Below are 13,036 nucleotides of genomic sequence, written 5' to 3'. Positions count from 1 at the left end.
TTTTTATTTTCTTAATAAATCTGTGATTCCTTTCTTTTAGTAGGTAATTTAATCACTTTTATATTGATCTTACTTTGGTAAAAGCTGTGTTTGGTCTTAATTCTACCATTTTGTTGTAATTTCTCTTTTTATGTCTTCCTTTTAAAAAATAACTTGTTTTGTCTTCATGTTTTCTTTGTTTTGGGATTTTTCTTCTGACCTAATAACTGCTTTTTGGACTTCTTATCAGGAGGGACCAGTCACTGGAGAAGGACATCATGCTCGGTAAAGTAGGGGGTCAGCAAAAGAGAGGATGACCCTCTGTGAGATGGATTGACACAGTGGCTGCAATGATGGGCTCAAGCATAGCAACAATTGTGAGGATGGCTCAGAACCAAGTAGTGTTTCGCCCTGTTGTACATAGGGTGGCTATGAGTGGGAACTGACTTGATGGCACCTAACAATACAATTACTACTCAATTTATCATAGTCTTATTATTACTATTGTATTATTATTATTATTATTTTGACCATATAAAGATTTACAATATTAACATTCTGTTCTATGGTACAATATTAACAAAAATCTTTGTAGGAGAACCTGATCTTGGCTACTGGATCCATTCATGGAAGCAGGCTACTCAAGGCAGGAATATGAAACATGAGTTGTGGAAGTCCAGATCCCCACAGTTACCTAAAAAACAGACTTTCCCCAAGTCCACCAGCCAACTTTTAACAGATCTTGGACACTCTCTGACTGGGTCCTATTACAGGCCCCTTCAGCTAAGCTTTTAATTAAAAATCCCAGATTGATTAAGCCATGACAGGATACGTCTTCCCCTCAGCACTAGTGTTATTTATTATATTTTTGCATTGACCTTGTGATCTTTGTGGATATGAATGAATAATAATGTATCGTAGAAAAAAACATTTTAAAAAACTTGTATACAAATTAATTTGATAAAACTTTACTTTTCATAATAATTTTCAACAAATAAAAACGCAACATATGCCATGTATATAATAATCACATTACCTACTCTACACAGTTTACAGTGATACACAGTTTACAGTGATATCTGTTCATACATACTGTTAATCAAGAACGCTTGTGTTTTTAAGGTCAGAGTCTATAATTTATTAGACACAATTACTAGAAAAACAGACCCATAGAGTTCAAATTTGACCAGATGTTTTGAAAAAAGGCAGTGAATGATTTTTTTTCTTTTTTTGCTTTAGGTGAAAGTTTATAGCTCAAGTTAGTTTCTCATACAAAAACTTATACACACATTGTTATGTGACCTCAGTTGCCATCCCTATAATGTGACAGCACACTCCCCTTTTCCACCCCAGATTTCCCATGTCCATTCAACCAGCTTCTACCTCTTTCTGCCTTCTCATTTCACCTCCAGACAGAAGTTGCCTATTTAGTCTTGCGTATTTACTTGAACTAAGAAGCACACTCTTCATAAGTCTCATTGTATGTCTTATAGTCCAGTCTGATCTTGGTTTGAAGAGTTGGCTTTGGGAATGGTTTTAGTTCTGGGTTAACAGAGAGTCCGGGGACCATGTCTTCTGGGGTTCCTCCAGTCTCAGTCAGACCAGTAAGTCTGGTCTTTTTACTAGAATTTGAATTCTGCACCTCACTTTTCTCCTGCTCCCTCAGGGACTCTCTGTGGTGTTCCCTGTCAGGGTGGTCATTGGTGGTAGGAAGGTGCTATCTAGTTTGTCTAATCTCAGGCAGATGGAGTCTCTGGTTAATGTGGCCCTTTTTGTCTCTTGGGCTAATATCGTTCATGTGCCTTTGGTGTTCTTCATTCTCTTTTGCTCCAGGTGGGATGGGACCAATTGATGCATCTTAGATGGTCACTAGATAACTTTTAAGACCCCAGACGCCACTCACCAAAGTGGGATGAAAGACTTTTTCTGAACAAACTTTGTTATGCCAATTGACCTAGATAGATGTCCCCTGACACCAAGGTCCCCAGATCCAATCCCTGCTACTCTGTCCCTCAAAGTGTTTGGTCATGTTCAGAAACTTCTTAGCTTTTGGTTTAGTCCAGTTGTGCTGACTTCCCTGTATTGTGTGTTGTCCTTCCCTTCATATGAGATAATTCTTGTCTACTATGTAGTTATTGCCTCCTCCTCTCCCTCCCTCCCCACCCTCGTAACCATCAAAGAACGTTTTTATCTGTGTTTAAACCTTTTCTTGAGTTCTTATAGTAGTGGTCTTATACGATATTTGTCCTTTTGCCTCTGACTCATTTCGCTCAGCATAATGCCTTCCAGATTCAGCCATGTTAAGAGATGTTTTGAGGATTCACTGTTGTTCTTTATCGCTACGTAGTATTCCATTTTGTGAATATACCATATTTTCTTCATACAGTCATATGTTGGTGGGCACCTAGGTTGTTTTCATCTTTTTGCTATTGTGAACAGTGCTGCAATGAACACAGGTGTGCATATATCTATTCATGTGATGGCTCTTGTTTCTCTATGGTATATTTCAAGGAGTGGGATTACTGGATCGTATGGTACTTCTATTTCTAGCTTTTTAAGGAAACACCAAATCAATTTCCAAAGTGATTGTACCATTTTACATTCTCACCAGCACTGCATAAGTGTTCCAGTCTCTCCACAAACTCTCCAACTTTCATTATTTGTTTTTTGGATTAATGCTAGCCTTGTTGGGGTGAGATGGTATCTCATTGTAGTTTTGATTTACATTTCTCTAATGGCTAATGATTGTGAGCGTTTTCTCAAGTATCTGATAGCTGCCCAAATGTCTTCTCTGGTGAAGTGCCTGTTCATATGTTTTGCCCATTTTTAATTGGGTTGTCTTTTTGTTGTTGAGGCTTTGCAATATCTTATACATTTTAGAGTTTAGACCTTTAATTTTTAATGAAACAGAGAAACAAACCACCAACTTCGTGTGGAAGGAAAAGAGGCCCCAGGTAAGTAAAGGATTACTGGAAAAGAAGACAAAAGTGGGAGGCCTCACACTACTTGATTTTAGAACATAATGTACTGCCACAGTAGTCGAAACAGCCTGGTACCACAACAGATACATAGACCGGTGGAACAGAGTTGAGAATCTGGACATAAATCCATCCACATATGAGCAGCTGATATTTGACAAAAGCCCAAAGTCAGTTAAATGTGGAAAAGACAGTCTTGTTAACAAATGGTGCTGGCATAACTGGATATCGATCTGCAAAAAAAATGAAACAAGACCCATACCTCACTCCATGCACAAAAACGATAAAAATTATGGAAGAAAAAATAAGGACAATGCTAGGAACCCTAAAACATGGTATAAACAGTATACAAAACGTTACTAACACTGCACAAACACCAGAAGAGAAACTAAATAACTAGGAGCTTGTAAAAATCAAACACCTATGTTCATTCAAAGACTTCATCAAAAGAGCAAAATATTACCACAGTCTGGGAAAGAGGTTTTAGCTATGATATTTTCGATCAGCATCTGATATCTAAAATCTACATGACACTGCAAAAACTCAACAACAAAAAGACAAATAACCCAATTAAAAAATGGGCAAAGGATATGAACAGGAACTTCACTAAAGAAGACATTCAGGCAGCTAACAAATACATGAGGAAATACTCACGATCATTAGCCATTAGAGAAATGCAAATCAAAATTGCAATGAGACACCATCCCACTCCAACAAGGCTGGCATTAATCCAAAAAACACAAAATAATAAATGTTGGAGAGGTTGCTGAGTGACTGGAACACTTATACACTGCTGGTGAGAATGTAAAATGGTACAATCATTTAGGAAATCAATTTGGCACTTCCTTAAAAAGCTATAAATAGAACTACCATACTATCCAGCAATCCCACTCCTTGTAATATACCCTAGAGAAATAAGAGTCTTTACACAAACAGATATATGCACACCCACGTCTACTGCAGCACTGTTTCCACTAGCAAAAAATGGAAGCAACCAAGGTGCCCATCAATGGATGAATGGATAAATAAATTATCGTATATTCACACAATGGAATACTATGCATTGATAAAAAAAATGATGAATCTATGAAACATTTCATAACATGGAGAAATCTGGAAGGCATTATGCTGAGTAAAATTAGTCAGTTGCAAAAAGACAAATATTGTATGAGACCACTATTATAAGAACTCAATAAATAGTTTCAACACAGATGAAAATATTCTTTGATGGGTATGAGGGTGGGGAGGGAGGAAGGGAGGGGGTATTCACTAATTAGATAGTAGACAGGAAATATTTTAGGTGAGGGGAAAGACAACACACAATACAGGAGACATCAGCAAAACTGGACTAAAGCAAAAGCAGTTTCCTGAATAAATCCAGGGCTTTGAAACCCAGAGTAGCAGGGGTGGGGGTCTGGGGACCGCAGTTTCAGGGAACATCTGGTCAATTTGTATAAAAAAATCTATTAAGAAAACATTCTGCATCCCTCTTTGGTGAGTGCCGTCTGGGCTCTTAAAGGCTAGCAAGCGACCATCTAAGATGCGTCAATTGGTCTCAACCCACCTGGATCAAAGGAGAATGAAGAACACCAGAGACACAAGGTAATTATGAGCCCAAGATACAGAAAAGGCCACATAAATCAGAGACTACATTAGCCTGAGACCAGAAGAACTAGATGGTGCCTGGCTGCAACCGATGGCTGTCCTGACAGGGAACGCAACAGAGAATCCTTGAGGGAGCAGGAGAGCAGTGTGATGCAGATCTCAAATTCTTGTAAAAAGACCAGACTTAATGGTCTGACTGAGACTAGACGGACCCTGGAGGTCATGGTCCTCAGACATTCTTTTGGTCCAAGACAGGAGCCATTCCCTAAGCCAACTCTTTAGACAGGGATTGGACTGGACTATGGGATAGAAAATGATAATGGTGAGGAGTGAGCTTCTTAGCTCAACTGGACACATGAGACTATGTGGGCTGCTCCTGTCTGGAGGGGAGACGAGAAGGCAGAGGGGGGCAGAAGCTGGCTGAATAGACATGGGGAACACAGGGTGGAGAGAAGGAGTGCGCTGTCTCATTAGGGGGAGAACAACTATGAGTACATAGCAAGGTTGTGTACAAATTTTTGTATATAAGAGACTGACTTCATTTGTAAACTTTCACTTAAAGCACATAAAAAATTAATTTGGAAGATTCTAGGATGCAACTTAGGGAAATGGGGAGTAAGACAGAGAAGGGAGAGCAGCCATTGAAAGGCATGCTTTTGAGTAGGTTGCTGCTGTAGGTAACTGGGGAGAAATCCCCCAAACATCTCTAAAAGTCAGCACAAAAGACTCCTTAAATTCTTTTACCAAAGGCAGAGGAAACTGAGGAATATATTCATAAACTCCTAGCCATCATTTAATGAAGGATTTTTCAGGGGTATTAACTCCACACTTCCAGGCTGTTCTGTGTGTTAAACCAAACATGACTCTAGAGAGAAATACCTCAGAAAGTTGTTGGTACTTAGAGTAAGAAGTCATTGGCATATTCAGAAACAATGAGTGCTCAGGGGTCTTGACAGGACTTGCCAGATTCTTCATAGTTCGTCCCCTTGTCTTTCATATTCTTTTTTTCCCCAGAGTAAGCTCAATCTTTTATGTTATTGACAGGAGATTTGCCATCATCATATGATCAAATCTTGTGTCTTCTTTTCTGCACAGTCTGACTTCCAAAAAAGAAAATTATGGTCTATTTGTATGTCACGGGAGCTTACTGACTTTCATACACTGTCCTGAATTGTCAGGTGATTGACCTGAGATTGTTATTTTTCTCTACTTTGGTTTCTACTAGCATTAACAAAGGCCAGCCAACTCCATGATCTTATAATTGCCAAGTGCGCATACCTTTCAAAATGGTCTATCCGTTTTATAAGGCTGTGCTTCCCTTCACACTGATACATCAGCCCAATTTATGTCAGGTGAGAATTTTAGTAATTATGCTACTTCTGTACTCTACAGTTGTTATTCTGCTTGACACCAGTAATGTGCTCTTCGATCATCAAATTATCCCAAGCCAGAATCCTATCCTGAGTCTCTCCGTAAGACCAATTCTGTACTTGCTGTCTGAGATAGAGGTCTTCCAGAGCAAGAACCTGAGGGAAGTATTTGAACACAAGTAGTTTTTTAGTAAGGTAATTCCAGGAAGATTCAATAGTGGAGTGGAGGTCTGAGACACAGAAAGGTAGGTAGTCAATACAGTGTATGTAATAGTAAGTTACTACAGAGGGGAATTGGGGTTCAGATCCCTGAGAAATGGTCCTTTTAGAACATGGCTCGGAGTTGGCCCATTGAAGTAAGAAGGAAACTGCCAATAGCAGCAAAAAATAAGAAAAAAATACACCTGAGAAATGCACCCAGCATATGAGATAGATTGACTCTGTGTTTGCATGTTCATCAGCATCTTTGGTGCTATGACCTATGAGAACCAGATGTCAGTGAAAACCAGGTGACTGAGGAAGAAGTACATGGGAGTTTGGAGGCATGAGTCCACCCTGATGAGGAGGATGATGAGCAGGTTCCCTAGCACCTTCGTGAGGTACATGCCCAGGGACAGAGCATAGTATATGCCCTACTGCTCCAGCCTGATGGGGAGCCCTAGGAGGAGGAATTCTGAGGCACTGCTCTGATTATCCCTCCTCATCCTGGTCTTCTCTTTTGCTATAGATTCAAAAAGTGACAGTAATATGAAAGAATAAGATAGTATTATGATTGTCACATAATGAGAATGTGTATTTGAACTACTCAGTGTATGAATCTTGAATATCTCATGCTTTTGCTCCACTAATGAAAGCCAATAACAGTCTAACCACAGGCTATTATGGGTCCACCTAGAAATCAACAAAAGCTATTTTGGAGGAACCATGAAACTTTATAATGATTTATCTGGTAAGATCAGGTTCAAACTTGATATTAAGAATCTAGGGTGCAAGGCTAGGCAACTAACCAGTTGTTAGATAATTAATAATAAAACCAAAACAAAACAAAAACAATAGAACAGCATTCCATAGGGTTTTCAAGGCTTTGATCTTTCAGAAACACATCACCAGTCCTTTCTTCTGAGACAATGCAGGGTGGGTTTGTACTGCCAACCTTTCATTTAGTAACTGAACAAAGAGTAGAAGAGAGAGACAATCTAATTAGTCTATCATCTTCCTTTAATCCCTCTCTCCCTATTCTTCTCTCACATTCTTTTGGTTAATGTTTTATTGCCATGGATTGTGTGGAATGAGACAATCCAGTGGGCTGCTCTGCATCTCCTAGAAATACAGATTTGCACACATGGTGAGAAACATCATAAGGAACTACCCAAGACAAGGACTTTAAGGACAGGAATCTATGTCAATAACTTAAAGGATCTAGGGGCATACTTTATAGTATAGCCATCAGTCCTTACTTATCCCAAATTTTTTTCCCACTCCTCAACATTTTCAGTCTACCATCACCCTTTCTATGGAAATTTTCATGAAATGGGGAAGAAAAAAAATCTTATTTCTAAGTTCCCACCATATTTTCTCCCTCAGTTCAAACCAGAGCTCTCCTTTTGAAGTCTTCAGAACACCAGGAAAGTCATTGGCTTTGCCAGTCCCATCCTAGAGTTGTCAGAGAAGAAGCCCTTTATAAGTGTTTGTCTAACCTACTTTACCAAGTAACGACCTATCATTTTCCTATGATTGTACCCTAGCTTTTATACCAGTAACTCTTATCTGATATTTTTCTTATGGTATTTATAACACTTCTACTCTGCTAGTACTATCTATCATTCCTTTCTCTTTCTGCTTCAGGTCCCTTAGTCTTAGGGCTATATATATGAACTTTTACAAAATAATAAGTAAGAACTTGATGAGTCTAGCTACTGAAAAACAGAACTCGCATACTATATAAGGACTACTAATCAATCTCGAGGTCACTCTATGCTAGCTGAGAGGTGCCTGACAGTAAGAGTCCTCAGTCATCTAACAGGTTAAGGAAAGGTTCCGTTACCTACAAATTCTCTCAACTTGACTGACATGATCTCTAAAATCTGTAGTTCTTCAGTCCTCTACGTTAAAAATCCTGTCTCTAATTGAATTGTACAAGTGAAAAACATTGAATTGGCAAATTTTATGTTACTTGAATTTTTCAAGGAAAAAAAATTTTGATGTTTTTACCTGAGAAAAATTAAGCATTTAATTTTGACTGTGGATAACATGTTAATACCCAGTTTATAGCAATAGATATGCAAATTAGTTGTCTGATGGGCATTTATATTGTTTCCGATTTTTTCCTATTTCCAAACATATTACAAATAATAACATTGTTCAGTATTAATTTGCAATGGGAGAACATAAGATAAATTCTGAGAAATGGAATTGCAAGGTATATGCATTTTCTATTTTGATATATATTTTCAATTACAGGAAGCTAAGCTGGTGAAGAAGGCTGTTCTAATGGGTGCTTTGAAATGAGTCATAAATAATACGAGATTAGCATGTGAAGATTCTAGAAGAGGTCATTCTAGTTAGAATGAATATCAAGTGTAAGACTCTGAGAGAAGAAAGAGCTTAGGGTATTTAAGGAACAGAACAAATATATGGACATGGACTGCCAGAGGAAGGAAAAAATCTGTCTTGGAAGAAGTATTGCCAGAATGCTCCTTAGAAGCAGCATGTTGAGTCTTTGTCTCACATACTTTGGACACGTTATCAGGAGGGAGCTATCCCTGGAGAAGAACGTCATGCTTGGCAAAGTAGAGAGTCAGTTAAAAAGAGGAAGACTCTCAACAAGCTAGATGGACACAGTGGATGTAACAATGGGCTCAAGCATAAAAATTGTGAGGATGGTGCAGGACCGAGCAGTGCTTTGTTCTTTTGTACGTGGGGTCACTATGTGTCAGAACCAAGTTGATGGCACCTAACAGCACACAAAAGCATAAAACAAACAATAACGCACATAATTAACATGCTTCTTACTTATTTCAATCACGCATATGAGACCAAAAGGGCAACATCTGCCCAAAAGCAATGATGACAAGGCAGGCAGGACAGGAAAAATGGATGGATGGAAAAGTGGAATTAGGGTGTGGAAGCAGAGTTGACACATTGTGCCAACACCTATGTCACAAAACAATTTGTGTATCAATTGTCCCAAAAAAATGAATGGGTGGAAAAGGGGAATTAGGATGCAGAAGGGAAGCAGAGTTGACACATTGTGTCAACAACCAATGTCACGTAACGATTTGTGTATCAATTGTCAAATGAGAAACTAATTTGCTCTGTAAAGTTTCACCTAATGCCTCCCCAAAAGAAATGTAATACATTTTATAAAGTGCTCAGCATAATGCTTAGCACATCAGAAGCACTCAACAAAGAGTTTATTATTACTATTAAAAAAAAGAATTTAGTATAGTGGTTAGTTCTTGAATGCTAGTGATTTACACCAATGACCCTCTGTCAACAGGACTTAGCAAACAGCCCACATCATGACACGTAACAGTGCACCAGAACCTGAGAGGTATGCCATTCCCTCCACACAAATAAGTTAAGACAACCACGCAGATAAAGGAAACTCAAAGAAAACGATTTGAGTGCAACTAATTTAAAAAAAAAAAAAAAATTTTTTTTTTTTTTAATTTACTTTGGTGGGAACCCAGCATTCATTCAATTTACAGGAGTAAGAATTGAAGCAGAGAAGGGAAGGCAGCTGTTAAAGGATATATTATTGAGCAGGTTATTGCTGTGGGTAACTGGGGACCAATCCTCAAAACATATCTGGGCATCAGTACAAAACACTCCTTAAATTGTCTTACTAAAGGGAGAGGAAACTGCGGTATATATCCATCAAATCCCATCCTTCCTTGACTGAGGGTTTTTCCCAGGAATATTAACTCCTCAGCACTTCCAGCTGGCTACATGCGTAAGCCAAATACATATCCCTAGATGGAGAAATTCCTCAGTCAGAACGTTGTTGGTACTTAAAGTCAGAAGTCACTGACATACTCAGAAACAGTGAGTACCCAGGAATTGTGGCAGGACCTCCTAGAGTCTGCTATAGTTCATCCTCTGGCCAGTCACATTTTTTTTTTTTTCCCCTAAAATTAAGCTCTATCTGTTATGACAGTGGCAGTATATTTGTTAACCTCATATGATCAAATCTTATGTCTTCTTTTCTGCACAGCCTGCCTCCCAAAACAGAAAATGAGGGTCTTTTTAAATATCAGAGGGGCTTTCCAGCTTTCACAATGTCTCCTAAATTGTTAGGTGACTAACATGAGATTGTTAATTTTTTTTTCCCATTTGTGAATCTATGGTTTTTAACAACAACAAACCAACTTGATGGACTTTAGAATTACCATGTCTTCATATTTTCAAAGTGCTCTATATATATTGTATAAGGCTATGCTCCCACTCACACAGATACAGCAAACTAATTTTTCTCAAGTGAGAATCTTAGTTATTCTGATACTTCTGCACTCCACAGTTATCGCCACCCCTCCTAACACTAGTGATGTGCTCCACTGCTGTCTGAACAGCAAGTGATCATAAACAAGAATTCAATCCTGAGTGTCTTCTAAGGACTACTTCTGTACTTGCTGTCTTAAATTGGATTACCCCAGACGAAGATCTTGAGGAAAGTATTTGAATACAAGTAGTTCATTAGGAATCAACGTCCACGGAAGCAGCAGTCAAGAAATCAACCAACACGTTGCATTGGGCAAATCTGCTGCAAAAGACCTCTTTAATATTATGAAGATATTATTCATTTTTTATTGAGGTATAATTACATAGTAATTATAATGTATTTATCTCAAGTGTACATCCTTTGATGGGTTTTTACAAATGTGTGCACATGTGTAACACAAATCCTTATCATGATAGACCGACATGTTTGTCACTCCAGAAAGTTGCTTTTTAACCCTTCCCAGTCAATCCCTGCCCTCCCAGAGACAGCTACTGTTCTGATCGCTTTCACCATAGATTAATTTTGCCTGTTCTAGAATTTTATATAAATGTTAACATCCAATTTTAGACCAAATTTATAATTATTTATTTTTTAAACATAGCATTTATTACTCATTTTCAGTTCTTTTATGATACCTCAACTTCCCCCATATTTGCATTTTTTATTGACTTATCTCTGAACAGTTGGTATGTGTCTTTCACTTTTTGAAAAAAAGGATACATGGGTGGTCTGTTTTCTGAACACGTGTGTATGAACGAATGATGTTCTGTTGCCTCCACACATGGACAATGACTTGGCATAGGATCCATGACCTGGTTCCACTGTCTGCTATCACTTAATGTATCAGAATCTGAGGTCACCTTGACTTTTGTTCCTCTGAAGGTAACCTCCTTTTTTTGCCTGGATGCTTTTAGATTGTTTGATCTTCATTTATGAAATTCAAATTTTGGCATTCTCCAAGGCAGAATGTGGACATGTCTGAATGAGAAAATTTGGCAGCTCATTGTTCCCTATAAGGTGTTATTGGGTGATAAGATGGAAATTTAAATGGTGTTGTACACTCAAGGGCTTGCTGCAACCTAAAACATTCCCGTTGGGAAATAGGACCCAGACACTTTTGGGATGTTGCCTCTATCAAATGTCTTTGGGAGCTCTTCTTTGGTTTGAGAACTTGGCCTCAGTGATGGAAAATTTTTATCCCCTGAGACTGAATTTCTGTTTTTTTTAATTTTTATTTTTTTGGAAGCAGCCAAAGGAAATTTGGTGCCAAATTCTGGTGAAGTAGGCAAGGAGAGTAATGTACATTTTGGCTAGAAAAAATTGGGTCTATAACATATTTTTATATTTTTTATAGCATAATAACTCTAAAACTGCCCCAGAGAAAATTCTTAGAGAGGAATTTACAAAAAGTTGTTGTATCTTCCATGCCTCTGTACCTTTTTTTTCTTTTCTTTCTTTTTTAATATTATTTTACTTTAGATGAAGGTTTACAGAACAAACTAGCTTCTCATTAAAAAAATTAGTATACGTGTTGTTTTGTGACATCGGTTACCAACTCAACATGTCAACACTCTCCCTTCTGGACCTTGGGTTCCCTATTACCAGCTCTTCCATCCTCTCTCTTCCCTACCTTTTAGTTCTTGCTCCCTGGCTAGTGTGCCCCTTTGGTCTTGTTTTATTTTATGGGCCTGTCTAATCTTTGGCTAAACGGTGAACCTCAGGAGTGACTTCATTACTGAGCTAAAAGGGTGTCCAGGGGCCAAGCTCTTGCGGTTTCTCCAGTCTCTGTTAGGCCAGTAAATCTGGTCTTTTTTCATGAGTTAGAATTTTGTTTTACATTTTCTTCAGCTCTGTCCAGGACTCTCTACTATGATCCCTGTCAGAGCAGTCAGTGGTGTTAGCTGGGCACAATCTAGTTGTGCTGGACTCAGTCTGTTGGAGGCTGTGGTAGTTGTGGTCCATTAGTCCTTTGGACTAATCTTTCCCTTGTGCAAAAGACCCCTTTAAGGTATTAAAAAACAAAGGTGTCACTTTAAGGACTAAGGAGTGCTTGAACGAAGCCATGGTGTTTTCAATTGCCTCTTATGTATGTGAAAGTCGGACAATGAACAAAGAAGGGACCAAGCCCTTGAGGAGGACATCATGCATGGTAAAGTAGAAGGTCAGCAAAAAAGAGGAAAACCCTCGAGGAGATAGATTGACACAGTGGCTGCAACAGTGGCCTCAAACATAACAACAATTGTGAGGATGGCGCAGAACAGGGCAGTGTTTTGTTCCGTTGTATATAGGGTCGCTGAGTTGGAACCAACTAGACCGCACCTAAGAACAACAGTTTATTAGGAAGGTGATTCCAGGAAGAACCAATAAAAGAATGGGAATCTGAGACATGAAAAGGTATGTAGTCAATACAGTGTATGGTAGTAGTACGTTACCACTGAGGGGAATTGTGGTTCAGACCACTGAGAAAATGTCCTCCTAGAACATGCCTCAGAGAAGCCCCACCCAATGATTAAGATAACTGGGATTTGTGCCCAGCTGCTCCCACCTGTATTTTGACTAAGAAATTCTTTTGGAGCCATTGAAATCTTACCAAATCTGGCCTT

General features: G+C 38.6%; 1 pseudogene; it reads right to left on the bottom strand.

Annotated features, from left to right (window-relative positions):
• Positions 1–6,636, bottom strand: part of LOC111749880 (olfactory receptor 1J4-like) — a 37,366-nt pseudogene extending 30,730 nt beyond the window's left edge.
• Between the last annotated feature and the right edge of the window lie 6,400 nt (positions 6,637–13,036).

Source organism: Loxodonta africana, chromosome 9 (genome assembly GCF_030014295.1).
Source record: "Loxodonta africana isolate mLoxAfr1 chromosome 9, mLoxAfr1.hap2, whole genome shotgun sequence".
Taxonomy (NCBI): Eukaryota; Metazoa; Chordata; class Mammalia; order Proboscidea; family Elephantidae; genus Loxodonta; species Loxodonta africana.
Note: the sequence above shows the minus strand (reverse complement) of the source record. Positions and strands in the feature narration are given on the sequence as shown.